Source organism: Danaus plexippus, chromosome 15 (genome assembly GCF_018135715.1).
Source record: "Danaus plexippus chromosome 15, MEX_DaPlex, whole genome shotgun sequence".
Taxonomy (NCBI): domain Eukaryota; kingdom Metazoa; phylum Arthropoda; class Insecta; order Lepidoptera; family Nymphalidae; genus Danaus; species Danaus plexippus.
The window spans coordinates 6,246,545-6,263,298 of record NC_083547.1 but is presented as its reverse complement, the minus strand read 5'-3'; the positions used below and the strand labels follow the sequence as shown (position 1 = coordinate 6,263,298).

Sequence of the window (16,754 nt, the reverse complement as noted above, 5' to 3'; positions counted from 1 at the left end):
TGTATAATGTAAAAAAAAAAATCATTAAAATATTGAATTATTCATATATCAATAGCAAATAACGTAATGTTTTTCCATTAGCGCGACAGTTTCATCGTTGAAAGTAATATAGGAATGGACTTTAATACAAATATCTCACTAAAAGTAACATTAAGATAAAAGCAGTGCGCCATAATTCTTATTAATTATTAATAGGCATATCAATTAAGGAGGTGTAAGATTGTAAGGTTTAGAGAACCTTTTGAAAATAGGAAATATTTATCAATCTAAAAATAATAATCGCTATCTGGGGCGGCAGTAAGCGACGAACGATGTTCCCGTCAATTACAGCTAATGGAAAAATTAAATTATGATAAAAGCTAAGCGGTCGGATGCTGCGTGGCGGTATCGGCACCGCTCTAATGAGAGACTCGTCTTAGGACAAACAGACGGCGGTGTCACCTCCCAGATCCATATAACTAATTACTTTTACTAATAATGCTAATCATATTGCTGCCACTTATCCGATTAAATTATTGAATACCAACGCCACGGAATCTCATTAAGTTAATACGTTTAAGAATGGTTTGGTTTCGTTTGAATTTGTCGTCCAGATGGCAAATAAAAACGTCACGCGGCGGGCATCCTTAAGAAGTTATTCTCGACTTACTACCTAATTTGATTGTCGCTGTATTAATTAAGTTAATTAATGACCGCCAATGTTTATTCTGTTGTTTGTACAATAATAAGTTTTACCCGGGCTTCATAACCAATTTGAAGGAATTATTGGAACACAGAATGTTCTGTTAAGAAATTTATGTATCACTAACAAGCACGCGTACGAATTTTCGATTTTATAATATTAAAGACATAAAAATCTACAGCTCGCAAAAGGATTACAGCCACTGTATTCGCTCGATTGTTCCAATCTGTAAAACAATTAAAAATGAATGTCGCCAATCAACTATTAGTTAAGAGTGAACTGAATTCTCGCTAAATGAATTTCTTCCGCGAATCCGATCGAGAAAAATAATCAAAGACACGGCTGTTACAAAAAAAAACGGAGTGGTTTCATTGTCAGCCAGTCAATTTCCTTGATGAATTCACAATTTCGGAAATTGGAAGCCGCTATCCGCTCGTTTCGTTTTCACTGCAACAAACCATTACGTTATAAAAAGGGGATTCTCGCCTAATCTTAACTTCCATTTATATAAAATAACAACTTTGTTAATAACTTTTAAATATTCTATATCAAGATTTGGTACATTTCGAACAACAAAGACGCCAAATTGAAATGTTTGTTTAATTAATACACAGAACGTGAATTATATTACACGACAATTTATCATTCTCGCAAAAAAAAATGTGTGTTCGTTAAGGCACGATATGATATTTCTACCAAATTTTTAATTAAGCCAAGCAACGCTTCGTTGAATCGAAGTTAATTAACTTGCGACTAGGTTTCCATTACAAAAGTCAACTAATGAGTTACATGTGGAATATTTAAATAATTATAAGAGACTTTTATTTTATCGCAGATGGTACTGTCTTACATAATTATTTTATCTCTAATTAGGTTGTTATGTGTCCTTCACTCGGTATCATGTATATATTTTTATAGTTCAAATAGTTTTATAATATACCTATATATGTTTATATATATTAAAATCAACAAATTCACTATCATATCTAAAGTTGTTACCATTCTAATAAGTATTGTAATTTATATTAAGCAAACTATATATAAAAACATGAATATTAATAAAACTACCAGTTTTATTAATAATGATGGAATACTCTTTTAATATAATTCCCCATTAAAAACTACTTACATACAGAGCCTGGCTATATGTATCTGTATATTTTTTATTAAATTGTAAACTAACCGATAACATCTTGTTTAAAATCTTTATTACCCGTATTCTCTCAATTCGGTGTTGCAAGTTTACGCATCTCTTTCAAGACTAAATTGCTCTGTACCGTCGGAGGAGTCATAAAGAAAATTGCTATACAGTTGATAAATAATTTATCTGAAAGCCGGCTCCAGTCACCGAAACACGGCCGGGGTAGTGCTTCCACTTCCACCTTATATTACTTTCCTTTTGTACAATTTTGCAACAGGGCCGTTCGCACGTCCCCTTGCTTTTATGGGCAATAAGTGGAACGCAATTATATTTATGGAGGAGAAATGGTTACGAAAACTAATTTAACCGCAACGTACAGAGCGCCGGTAGTAAACATTTAATCTAATGTACCTGTATTACAGCTTTACATTATGACGTTTAAATTAGAATTCATATAACACAATACCTTCTAAGGTCTTATTATCTTGCTAATATTGTAAATGTAGAAGTCTACGTTTGTTAAGTTTACGTTAAAACTACTGAATGGATTGTGCGAAATATCAATCCTATTTGCTTGCTAGAAAAAGAATAATAAGTTATGATAACTGTATTTGAAGGAAATGACTAAAATGTGTATTTAACTGCCAAGTATAATTGTTAATATTTTATGGCTAAGTATATATTGTAATGTGTTCAGTAGTCCCGTCTTATTAACGCGAGTTTGCTGTGATTTTTCATGTGCTAATGATGTCGATGCAGTGCCAGCTAATTGGAAGAGTTAGGTATACAGTTTCTGGAGCGATGGGGCCTAATTAGTGTGCGCAGCTTCAATGGCGATGCTTGCCTTTAATTACTCGCATGGACAATCTCCTATAGGTACTTACTATTTGACTTCGAGGCGCTTAGCTTTGTAATTGTTGAATTTGCATTCTTTAACATGAACTTTACTGACGTTGGAGTTTTAGCAACAGATTCAACATCGATATAAATAATATTCATGGATGATTCATTACGTTAAAGCTGTTATAATATAATATTAATTTAAATTTTTATATTGATTTTTCTACATAAAGCTATATAACAAGTGGGAATTCAATATAACGATCGAAAACAGGAGAATTAATGATCAGACATGGTGGTAACACTTTCAAAGAGAGTTCAAAATTAGTTCTGAGTTAGGTAGATGGTATTCCTCTAATTAGAGTACGTTACGGCTCATCTGCCCTGTAATCTACCTGTCTACTAATTAATACAGCTGAATAAACAAGCTCACGGCACGTGGAACGGGGTTAACAATCCGCTGTAATTCAACATTACTACGCCTCATACGTAGGGATTGCGTTTTATTACATAGCTTTTATCTTATAACTGACACCAACTTTTGTTATTAAATTATATATATTTTTTTATCTGTATATTTTGATTGCTCAATAAGATCACACGTTGAATTTCACAGCGATGTCTCCGAGCGGTACTTTTTTGTTGAAATTATGGTTTGATTTTTGTGGATACCGGTATCAAATATATTTCAAACAAATTACAGTGCTTTTTACATACTATTGTGTTTCCTTTGTATTATTATATTTAGCTGTAGTCTGCGGCCTCTTCTCGCAAATTAAATCCCCTTTAAGTAACTCATTATCACTTTTAGGAGTTTCCATTACATTTTCAGATGTTCCTGACTTGGTAACGGTGGAACTACCTTAGGACTATAATTTTCGAAAAAAAAAAAATTTAAGTTCGGCCTTAAATTAAAAGAAAAATAACATAATAGACATATTACAATAGAATTGAGAACTTTCTGATTTTTATTGTTGATAAAAGTACCTCGAGTTACACCTTATTATATAACCTTCTTGCTAGTAAGATTCCCGTCAACATCGAATTAGTCGTTATAGAGCTAAACCGGAACAGACAGACAGATATACAAAAAAAAATATTTTCGCCGAAGGTGTCGTAAAGATTTTATTGAAGAGCTGTTAATTTGAGATTATAAACAGACACTCCCATTTTATTTATTAGTATGGATTAAGTTTTATTTAGAACGGTAATCAAGCCAATTAATAAAATATTTGTTTGATAGCAACAAATTCATTAAATTGAAATATTCAGGTACGTATTTCTTAAATTATGTATAGCCAATAAAAATGTTTTTATAAATCAGTCTTTAGTAATACGAATTAATTCATCTATAAACTGACAGACAGTCAGGGGCTCTCCAATACCTATTTACGTCTGGAATGGCAGTGAAATCAATTAGGTTCGTTTGCGAACTGCTCCAATAAATACCGCTATCGTTAATTAGAATCAATCGGGGGATTGCCTCAGTCCATTCTGAATCAGTTTGAGACTCCTGTAGGCGAACTCGTTGACAGCAGCGGACTAACAAAGAAGCTAAAGAAAATTAGAGCCCGGATTCATTTATTCTCATGGTGCCAGTATAATGAAAATATTTACATGTAAATGATGTTCTCGCTGACGTTCAATTTGAGTTAACTATCAGTCTTAATAAACGTCAATTAATTGTATCAATTCGTTATTTATTTAAAACTTGATGGGACTTAAGCTTGCGAAGACATTTCTTTTTAACTAGATTTAATTGTAAACAACTAATTATAATGCATTAAAAATAATATGATATTCGAAGAATTTGATTTAAAAAATGTCTTTCGATAGTTATTTTTATGTATTTTCAGTGTCAATATAAATTATAATGTTCAACATAACAACGGATTATCATCAACACAGTATTTGTGTTCGCCTCAATCACATTTCGTTATGTGTTAATAACTTTCGTAACATGCTACTATCTAACAATCTGGTCATTTTGAAGCGACTCCCGTTACCTTTATCTGAGCAATGAAGTTAATTTAGGTAATTACCGCACCTTTCACGTCGCCCAACAAACCTACCAGGCTGCAGTGTTTACACTGGGCTTTTATTACATTTATAGGTCCTAATTAATGTGCTGAAATAGCCGCTGTCCATTATTTATGTTTCTCTAAACGGAGTTTTTGAATTCAATATTTTTAGGCTTAAGTTACATGTTATTTTTTTTTAACTTAACCTAGTTAACCTAACTTAAACTAAGAAATATATGAAAAGGAAAAATTTGTAATAAATGTCTATACTAATAAAAATATACTTTTTGATTACTTTTAGAATAATTAATGTATTTTATATATATAAAAAAAATATATAAATTTAAATTTACGTTATATATAATTAACTGTTTTAATAACATTGAAATAAAAGCAATTATAATTAACTTGCTTGTAAAATAATCTACAGCGCTAAATTAAAAGATAATTTGGTGATTGTAATTTGGGTATAGATTAGAATTTCGAAAAATTGGCGGTATTACTACAATAAGGTAAAGAGGCTTTTATATCAATCATATTTATATGTCAATTATTTGATTTAGATTACTTGTAACGATTTAATATTGCTGTTCTCGATGAAATCAGAAGTCATAATGTTTGAGTTAGTAGTAAGGAAAATAATTAGGTAAGGTAAGACCAATTTATAAGCTATGAGCGGGTTTTTTTTAGATAATCCAGTTTTTTTTGCACATTATACCAACACATTCGTACAGATGAAATATGAGTAAAAATTTTCGATTTCAGCGACGCAATAATTAAAAAAAAATACAAAAAATAATCACTTAACATTGTATTAAACAAGTACCTATTTTTTTTTATATATTATCAATGATGTATTTAAGTTAATGTTTTATCACTAGGTACAGTTTTAATTATATAAAATGGAGTAACTTAATACTTATTCCGTTGCGAATATGTCGAAGATTTTCATTTGGAGGAGGAACTTTTAACGTAGTAGGACGCTGAAATGTAGAAAATGCTACACATAACATGATTTGCATAAAGACCGGACTGGACTTTAAGTTTACCCCAACAGAATCGAATGTTTGCTCTTGTGATTTGTGGACAGTCATGCCAAATGCAGATCTAACGGAAAATCAGTGATGCTGAATGGTGTGCCTCTGTTTTGGTGAGTCAATGTTATCCTTGTTATTATTATTACTTTGCCTGATTTTGTATTTATAATGTGATTGCACACATTGTGATTTGTTTAAATCTTACATCATAGCACAGCTTTTTGATACCTTTAAATTAGACAACAAAATTATTAATGAATTTTTTCAATTTTAGCTCGTGAAATGTTGAGACTATTGAGATATTCAGTTATAAATTCGAGGGTCTCTTAAGGTTGATCTTTCATTGAGGCATGGCTATAGTAGTTTTTGTACTCTCTGGGAAGATTACGATCAATATCATCATAAATTTTTTTCAACATCTTTGTTAAGAGGAGTATTGCTCTGTCGTGCCTTCATAATTTTCATTGACTAAGGAGTTACCAAAAACTTCATCAATATAATTGTTATTTGAAATAATATTCTGTGCTAACTTAATTTCTTCCATGGCATCTAAAATCAATTCACCTTTGCCTAATATTAGTAACCATCAATTAATTGTCTTGACTCTAAATAAATTACTAGTTTAAAAGTCTTAAAAACTGACCATAAAAAGCACATCTTGCTAGAAAGATCTCATAACTCAAACAATGCCAAAAATATCCTCTTAGTAATATTACTTTTCCAACGGATCGCAAAAGTTGATAAATGTTTTGCAAACCATATTTTGGCCTCATCTCAGCCTCGTCGATAAGAAAAATATCTATTTCTGCTAATATTATCTCATCAGAAGAGTGAGGCTTAACACACGAAATTAAATCTGGTGTAAGTGGTACTTTTAGTCAAACGGTTTTGTGTGAAGTCAGTGTATCAGGCAATAATATGGAAGCAATACCGGCAAAACAAATACATTTTTCTTTATAGCGTTGTTCAGTCAGCATTTAGTATAAAGTTTTATATATGAATGTCTTTTAAAGATCCCTAGGAGCATCAATTAATAAGCATTTGGTTTCAGCAACAGTTTTACTTACAGATTGAAGAATAGAATTAACAACTTCAACTGTTTTCTTTTTATTAACTGGTACACGGGCTCTCCCAATTTCTTTTATTCATCTGCGTTTAATTTATGTTGATTATCTTTAAGATTGTTACTTTCAATGTTCTCGAAATCAAAAGTTATTACTCAGTATTTTAAATTTCAGCACTCTGTATCTTCAGAGTGTGATTACTTAGCAATACTTCTGTAACTGTGACTAATTGCATTTAATAAAGTTTGATTATTTCATCCCAAAATGTTGTTTAAATGTTTTCCACAGACGCTTAGAATTGTCAGATTATCCGTAAATAAAAATTTCAACAAAAAAGCTCCTCAATGCTATTTTAATTTTAGATAAGGAGGATTCTCGTAATCCTTGAATACATTGTTGATAGTTGTAAGTCAAAACTCGTGCTAAGTTGGCCTGTTTATATGTCTAATATTGAATGTCTATTCCGGTTCGAAGGTCTTTAAAACTTGTTGCTTCGTTTTACATGAAATAGTAACAATCTCAAGTAACGAATATCAGGTAAGTCAACGAAATGTACATTTTGAATCCTACCAATGACTCACAAACGGTAGACTCTTGGCTCCCATTTGCTAGACCTTCAGATCCATTTATAGTTTTTGGGCATCTGCCAATAAATGAGATTTTGTCGGTGGGTCATTAACGATTCTCTGGTTATGTCTTTTAGTTTCTGAATTGTGTTTCAGATAAGCATCCATATTAGACCGTAATTGGCCAATGTCAGCTGAATTTTGTTGTGAATTATTCCGGGTATTTAAAATCAATTCATCGAGACCTTCTGTTTGAAGAATCTTGTCATCAGATGTTATAATTCTACCAGATGCATGTGCACCTTTCCGAAACCTGTTTTTTATCTGAATCTTCTATTATTTCGTCGTATTTGAACTTAGCACCTCGAGCCACGATATCAGGACGATCCTGCGGATGCTTTTGCAAGATTTTTCTATCTTTTTAATTTATTTGCAACACCTGTTTTATTTCTGGCCAGTTAGGATTCGATTTCAGGGTGATAAAGAAATCGTATATAATTAATTTAACTTGATACGTGAACAAAGCAATCTTCAAGTAGTAGTCGATAAAAAACTTTACAAAGGTCAACAAACTTAGTTTCTCTTATAATATAGGATTTGTGTATGTTATGTTGTTACCACGACGTGATCACAAAGACCGTGTCGTACTTATTTAAAGCCTGTACAGCCGCTGTTCCGCCCCACGCAGCCTGTTAACGTGTTAGCTAAGACAGGTTTATTGCCAACTATTATAATTCTTAGCTATTTAATAATAGCACACAATGTTTAGTTTAAATTTTTTTTTGTTATTATTATTAAATATAGTTATATTATTTTTGTTAATATCCACGGTTAAGACTTGTATATTATGTGTACAAATACGTTGAGATGCTTAGAACAAAGACTAGAGGGGACCGGCCCATTTCCGGTATCTGTAATTAGAATCAACTTCGGAAGACTTCCTAAAACATTGTTACTTCTCTGATTCGGACCGGGGTCAGAGCAATTCGAACATTAGCTTCCGATAATATAAAAATGAATTGTAAAAACCATGATGGTTAGTGAGTTAGCTTAATTAAACCGACAGCCTGTTCTTGAAACAACACTGTTAATTAAACGTGGTTTTACAGAGATCCGAAAAAGATCCACTCAAACACGCTTAGCCGGTATTATTACAGTGTATACAGGAGGCTCCGCAAACAGACTCTCGCCGAGGGTGCTACTCTCAAGTTTCGCGTTTAATTAGACTGATAGAGGCGCGGACGGGCCTTATTAGTATTGTCTATGGGGTCCCAATTAACACCCGCCGTGGGTGGCTCCGAGTTCGTTTTAATAATCAAGGGATACCCTCGCCTTCGTTAGCCAAATAACGGGATCGGGTTTTAGTCACAAATTTCATATACATATTAAATATTCTTGGTTAGTATGAAATATTCCGAGGACCTATAACTTTTATAATTATGTGAAAGCTTGTTTCTTGTAATTAATTACAGAATTAGATCTCTTTGTGATAACATGAACGTAACAACCAATTAGTTTCAGATTCGTCCATTAGTAGCTACGTAATAGTTCATTATTTTTTTATTAAACGAAATGTTGCTAATTAATTTGTATGTGGGCGCTATCAATTATACAACACGGCCATGCGATGTACGACCAGTTTACTTGCACCTTCATAAAACTCTCATTACTGAAAGAGCAATTTCTCTCCTTAATGAACATTGCAGAATATAGTTTCCAATTATAAATATAGCTCGCCATATAACCAAACCAACCTAACTCTTAATACACAGCAAACTCATAAATTCAATATAAAAATTGTTTTTTAAGGTATTAATTGACATCAAGAACTTATTTAACATGTTTTACATATAACATAAAACGAGGGCGTTCCTTAATTTTAACAGATATAATCAAAATAATATAATAGTAACATATATGTTTTCCTTTCGTATAGCCTTCTTAATTTTTTATTTCTTCACTTAATCCATTGTCGATGGACCAGTTTGTGAATTAAACTTGATCTGTACTTCAAATCGAGAGTTGCATTTCTTACTTGATCCCCTGTTCCGTTAAACCGTACGTCAATTACACCAATCTTTTTAAGGCAACAAACAACTAGTTATTCTAGGACAACGACTAATTAAATGTCATGTTATATACATAGATTCTGAACGTAGATAATTTTAATATGTATACCTACTCATTAATTATAACATTGTTGCATAATTAAACTATATATGTATATTTTTTGCCAATTAATACAAGTTCAATTTTATATAACTAGGCGGTATTGTCATTTTAACATATTTAATGATTTTTTTTTTAGGAAATTTTCATGTATTTTTAGTTACATAAAAGTATTAATTTACGGTTTTAATTATGACTATAAATATACGAGTAATGCCGCCGTTAAGCTTTTTTCGTTACGAGGATGTCTTGTTTACGTTAATTTTGAAATAAACATGCATGTGCAGTTTGATTTTTATTTTAAACAAGCAAATTCTTATAGAAAATTCGTAGAATTTTAGTAACGCAAACACCATAGCTTTCAGTCCGGGACTCAAGTGTTAAAACGTGCTCGGTAATAAGAAGCGGTTTATTCATTAGTTTTAAGAAAAAGTTATAAGTGCCGCCAAGTTAACCATGCGCATGCGCTTGCATTTTTCTACGCAATTTTCTAGGTCAAAAATGCAAACCTAATGAAGCCTTGAGGGTTTGTAAAAAGAAGCATATGCACTTTAACAAACTTCAAAAAACGAGGAGGCCCTAAATCTTTCTTGTTCTTTTAATATAAACTATATCTCATTAGTTAATAAATTTAATTTAGGACTCCTTAAAGATTTAAAACAAAGTCCCCAATAACATTCTCCAGTTCATCAAATTTGAATATTCTATTTGAATTCAATATTGTTTGGACTCTAGCGAATCGAAAGCACCTAACATTGGTTAAATATATATTCTTTAATATAAATGATTCTATTGCTAATACCAGTAATAAAATAAACAAATATGTGTATATGAAAATATGAGTCATTAGAATAGTTATGACACACATTGAAGTTAATTTTATTATAATAACATGTGATAAAAATGCGCTGGCGCATATAAAATTTTATGATAAAACCATCAACGGATATCTCCGACAAGAATCAGGTATTTGTTTGCACGACCCGAATATTATCGAATTTATTGTATCGTAATAATAAATTGCTAAAACAATACTTGTTATTCCATTGCATGTGTGTGTGGTTGTATATTTAATATACTATGTTTGCGTGTATCGTAAAAAATATACAGTGAACTTCGCTATTGAAGTTGATCCTTTGGTCTGGTGCTATATCCTTTAAGTTGTGTGAGAAGACGTGTAATTATCTTAAGAATTTATATTGCTGTGTAGTAACCTATATATAATGAAAATAGGCTTGAACTAGCGCCTTAATAACATAAGTTTGTCGTGTGGCTCCTGTGTTTAAATTCCAGCGGACGTTGAGACACCATTCTCGAGTAATTACACCAAATACCAACATAATGCATGTAGCCATCTTATAACATTGTTTAACACATTTTTGCCATAAAATTGACTACAAATGGAAGTAATGAAGTACGGTCAACATGGAACCAAACGTCATAGCTCTATAAATATTTATTTGTTTTGTAATATTAATAAAAATAATAGTCAATTTACTGTAACACTGTATAAGGTATCCCCCAAACTCCAAAGGAAACAACATAAAATAAATCAATTTTTTCCGGTGTTTTACGTAAGAGAATGGGCATAAATTTTGCAGTTTACAGCCGTTTAAATTGAAAATTACGTTGAATTTCTATGACTCATTGGTTAATAATACTTAATAGTTATAAGAAAAAGCTAAAACATGTTTACAACAATACACCTTCATAGCGATATAGGGCTGTTTGTTCATCTCGTCTTTTGATAGCAATCCTTGAAAATTTGTTTACGACGCAAATTTTAATTCGATTTCCGATTGAAGCATATATTTGGACACATCGTTTGTTTATATTTAAAAAGAGACGATGAAATTCGTACCGTTTAATGTATCTTAAGATTGTTTAAATTAAATAAGCATTTAATGTTTATGACGTCAGCGTTAACACGGAATCCTCATAGTGGAGCTCATGAAATCTCGCTAATGGATGAAGCGGGCGATGCTTTAAAAATATCCATCTAATCTCGGAGTCGATTTGGCTAAAACATTCCCGATCCATGCCCGCGCAGAAACGGGAAATGGGACGTCTCACCCACTTATGATGAGACATGTACCACCATTAACAGTTACTATCACTTAAACAACGGTTAAGCCTTAATAATTTCGTTTATTATCATTTTAATGATCCAATGGAGCCGACAAACATACATTCGTCTTATCGCTTTTTATTTCAGAGATTTTTTTTTTTTATTTCGAAATCGTTTTTTTTATATTTAAACATAAATAAAACTTTTACAGTTGAATTCGCATTAAATAAGATACTTTATATTTGGTACGTAACGTTTATTCTGGTCCGATGTATAACCTTTGTTTGTGGAATCCTTTGTAAGTTGTTGCAACCGGGCCTCGGTAGGGAGGTAGATGGTATTTATTCAGCATTAGAAAGCAGGCACTCTCTGTTGATGCGGCACTGACATATCCGCTAATGTCTTTTCCATTTCCCGCCACTATACGCCATCCCAACCCCTCGTTTGACTGACGGCTTGACCGAAATGCTACTTACGATATGCTCCGTTTTACTTTGATACCTCGGACAAAAATAACAATAATTAGAAATATCATTGATAGTCTGCACGTAGCATTGAATATAGCATTAAGTTTATAATGTACACGTGAAACTAAAAAGAAAATTATCCTATCCAGTCACATTAGTAAATAGTGTGATATTTGTAAAAAAAATGATGTTTTAGGCCGAATAGACTAAGCAGGCTTTGTAATTTTTCGCATAAAAACCATCGTATACGCTTTTATTAAATTGAACAGACTGCCATTTCTAAGTCTCGCCTCTAATTCGCCATAAACACCGTGTGCTTAGCAAAGCCGTGAGTAAAATAATATATTATTTAAATTAAATTAACCAAAGTTATCAAGCAAAAGTTGAATTACCACAGAGATTATGCTAATTATGGAAATAAAAGCGTGGTTTAATTCACAGGGATTATAAAAACTTAACATTATCAGCAAAATAAAAAACAAAACAAGACATTTTATTCATCGTACCGTCAGTTAAATTGTTATAAAAGAAAAAAAATTTAATATAACGCACAAACCGTTTATTGTTAATCCGTAATTAACTTATTCATTTATTGTAATTAATAAGCAAATGTTGTGAATTTAATTCTATAGAGTATAGCGATAAATTCTGAAGCACTTTCCAAACAAATAATAGCTTGGCCAAGCAACTGCATGTGCAGATTCACAAGATTGGAATATTACGTCATTAGTGAATATTATTAAAATGGGGGGAAGCCCTCCCTTGTTGCATACCCCAGTGGTTGTCGGTTGCCCTTTTGATTGCGCATTATTTGCGTGTTTATACAGTTAGATCGGTCCTAGATTGTTGCTATTGTGATAACATTTTTTGTTAGCGCGGTTTTGAAGGGGACTTTAATTAAAAATGCTTGTTTAGACTGAGTGGAGTGGCTTTCTCATCGTTTTTGAACAAACAAAATACAGCCTGCGATAACTGGAGATATTTTTATTGGTCGGATGCCTTAAATTGTAATTGTCTTTATATATTCAGATATTTTAATTACGGAGTTATTTTTGTTTGGATCTTATTGTATTTTTCGTGTGATACGAAGCGATTTCATTTTGTCAGGAGTTAAGATTAAAGATGATACGGACTTAAATATTATTAGTTATATTCCTACGTAAGACGCATAGTATGTTACATTTAATAAAGATCATAGAAATGAAGTTTTTTTATTATAATAATATTAAACATTCTACAGCTCAAATCCGATATTGTCTTGTCCACCCACGTCATTCATTTTAATCGTATTTATACATTACCGACGGCTCAAGTATCCGATTATATAACACGCAAAATTTCAATTACAACTTGTAATTAGTTTTTCGAGAGTTTTTCTTTCAGTCGGGGGGGGAGTATGGAGGTTGTAGGGGGTCGCAGAGTGAGATGGAGAATGACTTCCCTTTCCCGCATGCACTGCGACGCTTTGAGTAATGTCCATGCCACTTATTTGATTATTTTTATGCAATCTGCGCAGGAAAATGAAGGATTTATTTACTGCATACCCACCCACAGTTAATTAATTTTGCAAAGTCCGAGCTGGTTATAAACGTACTTTATTAGCTTACTGAATATCATTTTCTCTGTATAAAGTATTTAATTCGAAACTCTATTACAATTGAATAATGTGGCCAATTATGTTATAATAATGTAAATTCCCATATTCCATTATTTTGTTTTAATTAAGGATTGTTTGGTCGGATGGGCCACAATAAATTGAGTTTAACTATAACTTAAATAACTGTAATAGTAAGATAAGTACTTTTAGTAACTAAAAAAAATTTCTAATTAAATAAAAAAGCAAACACAAATTAAAATTTAGGAATTTATAAATATTTGTTCATTGTAAGAAAATGACATTCTTACAAAAATGTATCAAGTATACGCTAAAAAGTTTGTGTGTAACTATAGTTAGTTATATGATAAGTTACCACCTACATTCACATTATAGAAAAGCTGAAACGAAATTAAGATTTTCACCTTAAAGCGATGCCAGCGCTGAAATGTCTATCAATGTTTGTATCAAAAGGAAAGCTTTTATGTGTAACATAAATTTACCATTCATAATAACTGAGCACTATATTAAGGAATATTGTTGGGATGGTGACCCTTCTTGTAGATTGGCAGCCTCGACGCTGCCCGCTAATGCACGGAAGCCGGGCCATGCGAATTAATGGCAAGAATAATGGCGATCCCATTATGGATTGCCGCCAACATACTTTAGTCATGAAAAGAACCGAAAGTTACATTTGCGATACTCTGAATACTGAGAGAGCTCGGACGCCCCCCCCACCCTCCTCGGGGGGGCGTATAAAGTGCGATAGAGTATATTAACTTTATAAGTTCCTCACTGCACTGATATTATGATTAAACTTAAATTATATCATTATTTATTTCTTTAATTCAAAAGGACGCATACCGCACTAGATAGAGTCTTAAGTTTTAAAGTGTTTGCATATTAATAATGTTTTTATTTCGTTTGTCGATATCAATATTATTAATTATCTGTTGTTCTATAATATAAATAGTATAAAGCGAAATTTAATTAATTTCTTATTCATAGAGTAATATCCGCGGGCATTCCATAGTTTTCGCTGTTCTTTTGTGACAATTTCTATGCAAAAGTTTGAATGAAGATCTTTTTAAAACTGCTTTTAAGAAAATTAAAGCATTATTAGCGTCAAGAGGGGTCTTGTGTGTCCTGGGATATATCTGTGTTTGATGGAAGGTCCCGTCCGTCCCGTCCGTCGTCCCGCCGCGTGTCCCGGATGTTAAGTCCCGTGTCCCGTGCCCCGACACCCTTTGCAACGTCCTGCTCAGGCTCGCCTAGCGCCACTAATTGGCAATTTGTTCGATCCTTAGATCTGACATAATGATGCGACTTCGTTTATTTAAATGATTCAACAGAAAGTTGTGCGGCATCCCTTTATTATTTGATGTGAGATAAATGTCAACGCGTTTCTTATAATAATATTTATTTAAAATATTCAGCGATGACTTTGTATTATTTGCTTGCATAATAATACACACATTATTAATAGTTTTTTGAAGATTAAGTAAAGTTATCGAGTAATTGTACAAAAACTAAAAGTGATAATTATTTATAGTGCATATGATATTTTAAAGATATCAGTATATTAATCTTTTAAAGTAATATAATGTGATTAATATGGATGTACATCCACAACCCTAATATCTGCAAAATTGAAATCAAGAATTATGTTACTTGGAATAAACAAATGGCGTGTATTATATTGAATGAATAAAATATTAACGTGCTAAATCCTATTCAGTTAATGCAAATTTTAATTAGACTTACAAACATTTGAATTATGTTTCTTTTATGTCATTTTCCGTGTAGCGAGAAAAATCTGAAATTTAATTAAAAAGTTAAAGTGAGTTTACACAGAGTTGCGGCAGTCTCACGGCTTTCAATGATTTGAGGGTAATTATATTCTTAAAGTAATTGTTTTATTTCTATACATATATATGTTAATATTATTAAAAAAAATATTACCTGTTATACAACTTATTTAAGTGTATAACGTATTTTTTTTTAAGGAACGAAAGCAAAAACAAGCCTTTTTTGACGGCCTGTTCGTTTGAATTTCAGCACAGATAATGGTAGTTTTATTGGATTATAAAAGTTTTTAGGAAAACGTGAGATTGGCTTTAAAAAATATTTAAATTTCGTCTCTATGTTTATAAATCGATATATAAATATGAAGTGTCTATTTCACATCCTAAAAATGTATATACAGTAAATTATTAAGATATTAGAGTGGATCTAGTGAATAGCAAATCTAGAATATCATTTCCAGGAATGAAGCGTGTTCAAAAATATATTATTTAAGTTTTGTAAAACGGAAAATTCATAAACGTACTTATATTAGGAAAACATGACGTCATTAGGTAGTTCGATTTACAAAGACGACTCGCTTGAGACAGGGATACGCACACATTTTTGTGAGCTCATTAAAATTACATTACTGCTCTTATTTAAAGAGCAAACAACCAAACGACATTCGTTAATGCGTCCCGTCGATGGATTTTTACGGACATTCTCAGAGAGCGGTGCCGAATAAAAAAACAGCCGACCTAATTATAAGGAATACGCCACATGTTTGAATTGTATTGCTGAATGTATTCAAAACGAGTCGGGTCAAGCGTTTCATTGTATGAATTTTTCAAAGAAATATCGCAGCTTTAGATACTGTTTTTATATGGATCTCCGCGGTGGAGATGTAAAAAGTAAAAAGCTAGCGGCTAATTAAGCTCCAATTAACCTCAGAATAAATACTAATAGCTGAGCGGTTCTTTGCATTGTTCGGACTAATTAGACGTATTGTTCGCGATGTCGTTAAAATTATTTTGCTTCGTATCTTTGTTATTCTCACGGAGATTTCAAGACGCGTTTTGTTTAACAACTTAATGTATTTTTAAATGACAAGAGGAGATTATTGTCGTGTGGAGTACAGTCAATTAGTTATGTGCAAAATATAAAATACTTAAGAATCCAGATATTTAAAAAAATAATAATTCCTTTAAGTGCATTTCACGTATGTTGTATTACGTTTAGTTGGCTTTACATAATAAAGAGCTTTGTTGAATCACTCCAATACACGCAACTGTGTAAATAACTGAGAGCAAATACATAGCC

General features: G+C 31.9%; 1 protein-coding gene across 1 annotated transcript in view; it reads right to left on the bottom strand.

Annotated features, from left to right (window-relative positions):
* Positions 1–16,754, bottom strand: part of LOC116766496 (muscle LIM protein 1) — a 179,256-nt gene that overhangs the window by 94,970 nt on the left and 67,532 nt on the right. The window lies entirely within an intron of this gene.